This window comes from Amborella trichopoda, chromosome 6, assembly GCF_054954075.1.
Source record: "Amborella trichopoda isolate Santa Cruz 75 chromosome 6, AtrichopodaSantaCruz75HAP2 v2.0, whole genome shotgun sequence".
Lineage (NCBI taxonomy): Eukaryota > Viridiplantae > Streptophyta > Magnoliopsida > Amborellales > Amborellaceae > Amborella > Amborella trichopoda.
The window spans coordinates 41,152,250-41,159,426 of record NC_142341.1 but is presented as its reverse complement, the minus strand read 5'-3'; positions in this window follow the sequence as shown (position 1 = coordinate 41,159,426).

The following is a 7,177-nucleotide window of genomic DNA, read 5'->3' as shown; positions in this document are numbered from 1 at the left end:
TACAAAGTAATGTGTTACACCAGTAATAATATATTTCACAGGTATCTAAACGGCACCTTAATGGAAATTTTATTAAAATACCCATGGGAAATAATCCATTTAACATTTTACAAATTCACTATTGCAACTCATCATCATATGTATTTTGATGTGTATTTTAAAATTATGTTAATCCATATGGGTAAAATTGTTTATACTTGAAAATAAAATTGTTTATACTTGAAAATCTCAGCAGAGACAGTGGTCCCCGTTTAGTTTTCGTGCCTAAACTCATAGAAAATGAGAGTGTCAAATTGTGGTTCGGGCGAAGGTCAAATCAACAAACCCTCATTCACTCAAACGGTTGGCCGAGCCAGCTCCTGGTACCACTAAATCTAAAGCCCGGGCAAAAGTTTAGAAATCGGGGTTAGCAAAGAGTGAAATAGAGCCAAAAGCTGAACCGAAATGAAATAAATAAAATGAAAAGAGAGTATACATGAGGTCCTTCAGAGGTTCACCAATCCATGCGCGGCTTTTCTGGTCCTTCTGAGGTTCACCAAGTGAGGCGAATATAGATGGTTTGGGCAAGTTTAGAAGAGGGTCAAGAGTTTTGTCTTAGATACGGCTAGGTCCGAGTCAGGCTCCGGATTCTAGGTTCACAAGGATGGAATTCGGCATAAGATATCTTGGGGGGCAAAAATTCTCTCTTGAAAGCCGGGGGGTGGTCCCAATTTATAGACATGTGTCACATCTAATAGCCGTTGAATTCTGAGATCAAATATGAGCCGTTGATGGCCATCACAACTAGAAAGTTCGTCAACGACATTGACAAGTTTGTTGAGTTGTAATCATTATGGGTTGCGTAACGCGCCACCTTTGATTTTATGGCAGGCATGATTTTGGGCAATGCCGTCTTGGAGACGCAACACCATTAACAATTCTGTCGATGAGGCTACAAATCTCGTTAGGCTGAAATCTGGGCCAAAATGAACTTGTTAGCAATGTTAACGATGTTGGTAACATCGATAAAATAATCATGAGCATGTCACATCGCCATCTGTCTGTCTAGGAACTTGTTTTGAGCAGTGATTCTGGCCAATCAAAAGACGTTGAGTAGGTTAACGACATTGTCAATGACATTTTTGTTAATGATGACAAGTTGGTTTAGTTCCCGCATTCCAATATAAAGGGATTGGCAGATAACTGACCAATCAAGGAGCGTTGTTGTTGGCAACGGCGTTAATGTTGTTGGCAACGACGTTAATGTTGTTGGCACCATTGCCATTTGTAATAATGAAAATCTTCCACATTCCGATGTTAGGTGATTGACAACAATTCCGACCAATCAGAATTTGACGTTGTTGTCATATGTGGCATCGATGTTTCCAACTGAGTTGCTTTAGTCACCGCCTTACCAATGGGACGAGGACCTTCGTTGACGGAGGTTGCACTATGGTTGACCCAGACTTCTATTGGATTCCTCCCTAAAGGTTGTTTTTCTAAGTTCTGAGCTCTATTCAATGGTTTAGGTGCTGGGGTGTGGTTCTTTTTAGGATTTTTTAATTGTTCAGGTTTTTGGAGGTTGTCCCGGGGTACTTATCTCTACATGATTTTTTTCGTTCGAGATCAGGATGTCTACAAAATATTAATTATTTCATCTCTCATGGTATTTTGATAAATTTCACTCCATTTAACTAAAGAAAATGGATGACGTTTACCATTATCCTACAACTAGTTTGCACGACTCCACTTAAAGAGCGAGAGAGAGAGGAGGGGAGGGGGGGGGGGGTGGGATGGTAGTCTTCATGGCCCAACAATTGTGTGTCATTTTTCAACACTCCCTTTTTACACACAATTGTTCGTCATTTTTCAACACTTCCTTTGATGTAAAATCCTTCAACACAAGTAACTTTCTAAAATAAAGTAAATTTTCAAATGAGAGTGCTTTTGTGTAAGGGTGGCCGTGGGCTGTGTGGCCCAGCCCGGCTAGCCTAAAAAATCTAGGGTCTAGGCAACAGAATGTAGCAGAAAGGCTGCGCTTGGCTGAACCACTAAGCCTTGAGGGTCGGGCCAAGCCAGGGTCACGACTGGGCTGGAGCAGCTCTGAATCTATTTTGTTTACCTTTTATTTATTTATTTATCCTTTTTACAAGCCTAACCAAACCTGGCCGATCTAACCTTGATAGGGCTCGGGCTCGGTCTCGGGCCTGGGCCTGAGCCAACTTTAGAGGGACTGGGGGGCTAGCCCTACTTTTGTGAAACCATCTGCTTCCTCTCTCATGGGACAATACTTCATCTCAATCAAGCTTTCTCATGTCACATCTACGATGAAATGATGTTTGATTTCAGTATGCTTCATACGCCCATGAAATATTTGGTTTTCCTTGTCATGGCGATGGTTGCTTTGTTATAGGAAATTTTTGCAGCCTTTTCTTGACCTTCATGAAGATCTCCTAAAAATCTCCAGGACTGTATAGTTTGACATGTACCTGATGTGGCAGTTATGTATTCAGCTTATTGGATAGCAATACTCTATTTGCTTGTGCTTTGATGACCACGAAATAGCTCTAAAAGCAAGATTGAAACTAAATTAGAAATGTTTTTTTTATCATCTAAAGTACCGGCCCAGTCATTATCTATATAGCTAATTAATTCAAAATTAGAAACATGAGTATCCCATAGTCCATAGTTTGATGTTCCACAAGTATAGCACAGTATCCATTAGTTGTCATCGTATGATGCTTAGTGGGATTATGCATAAACTTACAACAAATATTATGTCAGTCCTCCAACAGCTCATCTAAAATATTTTAAAACAACCCCTTGAGTTCCAACTTCAAGTCTCAACGTTTCATTTTCAGTCATTGGTGTATTAATGATATAGAACGTCCAAAGTATCTTGAGAAATAAAATATCCATGATTTGTTCATTTCACCACAAGAACCCTAAAATAAAGCAAATGCTTCAAGTTAGTCATTTCAAATTCATGCATCACATTGTTCTTGAATTCTTCCCCAGTGATAATAAAGATCCAGTATTATGATGTCATCAATAAATGCACACAGAATGGGAAATTCATCCGAACCTTTCTTTTTCAAATAAAGTGTTGGCTCATTTTGCACTCCTTTCAAATTTATTTTAAATTTGCAATTTTTGTCAGACCATGGTCTTGGGGCGTGTTTAAGACTAGGGAGAGTCTTTTTCAATTTATAGAACTTTTCTTGTTTCCCTTATATTCTAAAGCCATTGGATTATGTTATATACATATCTTCAAGCCAAATTTAACATAAAGTTGATAGAGATGCCATTGCTTTTAAGCTGCGACTACTAGAACTGTCCTTAATGCTCGTAATCTTGCAATAGGGGAAAATATTTCAAAGAAATCAATACCATATTATTGTGTGTATATTTTTACTACTAGTCGAGCTTTATGCTTTAATACACTTCCATCAACATTCTATTTTGTTTTTAAATATCCATTTCAACTGAATTGCACTTTCCCTTGAGGCATGTCTACTAACTCTCTTGTTTGATTTCTTTTAGTGACCGTCATCTTTTCTTCTATAGCCTCGTGCTATTTTTCTTTCTCAACTGCTTCTTTAAAATTTGTTGGATCAACAACAATAAGAGCAAAGCTACATGATTCATAAATTTCTTGTAAGGATCTAACTTTCTTTTGTGGGCTTTCTAAAGATATGTCTGTAGGCATACCAATACAAACTTTTGATAATAAACGATAATTATTTTCCAAAGTTGATGGAAGTGTAGATTTACGTTCCCCCGTGGTTTTGCTCCAATCCTAACTACCATTTTCATCAAACTCAACATCATGACTTATGATTGACTTTCAAATTTTCATGAACCAACACACGTTTGTTTCTAAACTATACCCAATAAATATAAGTCTCTCACTTTTGTCACCAGATTTTTTACGAAGTTCAAAATTACCAAATGCATAGGCATTATAACCAAAAACCTTTAAGTGACCTGCCTCAGGCTTCCTTCCACTCCATGCTTCATACAGTGTTTGATTTTCGTGCCGCCTTTGTTGGAGATCTATTCGATAAATAAACCGAGGTAGCGACAGTTTCTGCCCAAAAATCATTTGAAAGATTTTTTTGTTAGCTAACTTCTTGTCATTTCAACAATCGTTCTATTTTTCCTCTCTACCACACCATTTTGCTATAGTGCATAACCAGCGAGTAGCTTGTTGAAATTGAATTTGAGCTGGATTTCTCCACAATAGGCCTAATTAAGAGTGAGCGAGACTGCGATTGCAACTAAATCCCAAACTTTTTGCATCTGAACAGGTTTTTGAATATCGACAATCTTAAATTAGGGTTTCAAAGCTTGTTAACATTTGTGCTCTTTGGCGTGGATCCCTTGGCCTGTTGTAGCAAAGGATGAATCAGAGCAATGGCCTTCATGAAAAGCATTTGTAAACCTAAGCTCCTCAAGTCTAAGTTTTGAAATTTGAGCATGCCCAAATGAGTCAAACAAGCACCTCCATCACAGGAAACTTATCAGGGCCTAAAGATTCTTAGAAAACTTACCAAGTCGGAGTCTTCTTCTCCCTTCTATATAGAGCAACAACTGCTTTTTAAAGAGACTTTGTGCAAGGTCTGAATACTTCTACCTTGAGAAGGGCACGCTCCTGACCAAGACCGGGACCGGGACCCGGTCCACCCCTAAATAGTTCTTGAGACCTTTCAAAGAGGTCTTTATGCAAAATACACTGTCATGAGACCCACGAAAGCATTTGTGGGCTATACAAATTTTGGAATTGTTTCACACTTGAAACGAAAAGAAAAAAAAATAGTATGGTGTGATCCAATATCTCAAACATGAGATTGTCCCAACCTCTTGCCAATATAGGGCAGTTTGATGTTTTCAAGATCAAACTGCCGATAAATAAGATACCACATTGCCTTAGAATTTACAATAATAAAAAATATAAAATATCAAACATATTCCTAAATAAAACTAATGAATAGAATACATGTATAAAATTGGGAAAATATGAACCATAATTTCACATTTCTTTTCTAAATTCAATCATAATATTTCGCTGAACCAGACTTTCCACTTAAAGAGCGAGAAAAGAGAGGAGGGAGGGGGGGGGGGTGGTAGCCATCATGGCCCAACAATTGTCCGTCATTTTTCAACACTCCCTTTTTACACACAATTGTTCGTCATTTTTCAACACTCCCTTTGATGTAAAATCCTTCACAACAAGTAACTTTCGAAAATAAACAAAATTTTCAAATAAGAGTGCTTTTGTGTAAGGGTGGCCATGGGCTACGTGGCCCAGCCCGGCTGGCCTAAAAAATCTAGGGTCTAGGCAACAGAATGTAGCCGAAAGGCTGCGCTTGGCTGAACCACTAAGCCTTGAGGGCCGGGCCAAGCCAGGGTCACGACTGGGCTGGAGCAGCTCTGAATCTATTTTGTTTACCTTTTTTTTATTTATTTATCCTTTTTACAAGCTTAACCAAACCTGGCCGATCTAACCTTGATAGGGCTTGGGCTCGGGCTGGGGCCTGGGCCTGAGCCAACTTTAGAGGGTCTGGGGGGCTAGCCCTACTTTTGTGAAACCATCAGCTTCCTCTCTCATGGGACAATACTTCATCTCAATCAAGCTTTCTCATGTCACATCTACGATGAAATGATGTTTGATTTCAGTATGCTTCATTGCGATGGTTGCTTTGTTATAGGAAATTTTTGCAGCCTTTTCTTGACCTTCATGAAGATCTCCTAAAAATCTCCAAGACTGTATAGTTTGACATGTACCTGATGTGGCAGTTATGTATTCAGCTTACTAGATAGCAATACTCTATTTGCTTGTGCTTTGATGACCACGAAATAGCTCTAAAAGCAAGATTGAAACTAAATTAAAAGTGTTTTTCTTATCATCTAAAGTATCTGCCCAGTCATTATCTATATAGCTAATTAATTCAAAATTAGAAACATGAGTGTCCCATAGTCCATAGTTTGATGTTCCACAAATATAGCACAGTATCCATTAGTTGTCATCGTATGATGCTTAGTGGGATTATGCATAAACTTACAACAAATATTATGTCAGTCCTCCAACAGCTCATCTAAAATATTTTAACTCAACCCCTTGAGTTCCATCTTCAAGTCTCAACGTTTCATTTTCATTCATTGGTGTATTAATGATATAGAACGTCTAAAGTATCTTGAGAAATAAAATATCCATGATTTGTTCATTTCACCACAAGAACCCTAAAATAAAGCAAATGCTTCAAGTTAGTCATTTCAAATTCATGCATCACATTGTTCTTGAATTCTTCCCCAGTGATAATAAAGATCCAGTATTATGATGTCATCAATAAATGCACACACAATGGGAAATTCATCCGAACCTTTCTTTTTCAAATAAAGTGTTGGCTCATTTTGCACTTCTTTCAAATTTATTTTAAAGTTGCAATTTTTGTCAGACCATGGTCTTGGAGCGTGTTTAAGACTAGGGAGAGTTTTTTTCAATTTATAGAACTTTTCTTCTTTCCCTTATATTCTAAAGCCATTGGATTATGTTATATACATATCTTCAAGCCAAATTTAACATAAAGTTGATAGAGATGCCATTGCTTTTAAGCTGCGACTACTAGAACTGTCCTTAATGCTCGTAATCTTGCAATAGGGGAAAATATTTCAAAGAAATCAATACCATATTATTGTGTGTATACTTTTACCACTAGTCGAGCTTTATGCTTTAATACACTTCCATCAACATTCTATTTTGTTTTTAAATATCCATTTCAACTCAATTGCACTTTCCCTTGAGGCATGTCTACTAACTCTCTTGTTTGATTTCTTTTAGTGACCGTCATCTTTTCTTCTATAGCCTCGTGCTATTTTTCTTTCTCAACTGCTTCTTTAAAATTTGTTGGATCAACAACAATAAGAGCAAAGCTACATGATTCATAAATTTCTTGTAAGGATCTAACTTTCTTTTGTGGGCTTTCTAAAGATATGTCTGTAGGCATACCAATACAAACTTTTGATAATAAACGATAATTATTTTCCAAAGTCGATGGAAGTGTAGATTTACCTTCCTCCGTGGTTTTGCTCCAATCCTAGCTACCATTTTCATCAAACTCAACATCATGACTTATGATTGACTTTCAAATTTTCATGAACCAACATCCGTCTGTTTCTAAACTATACCCAATAAATA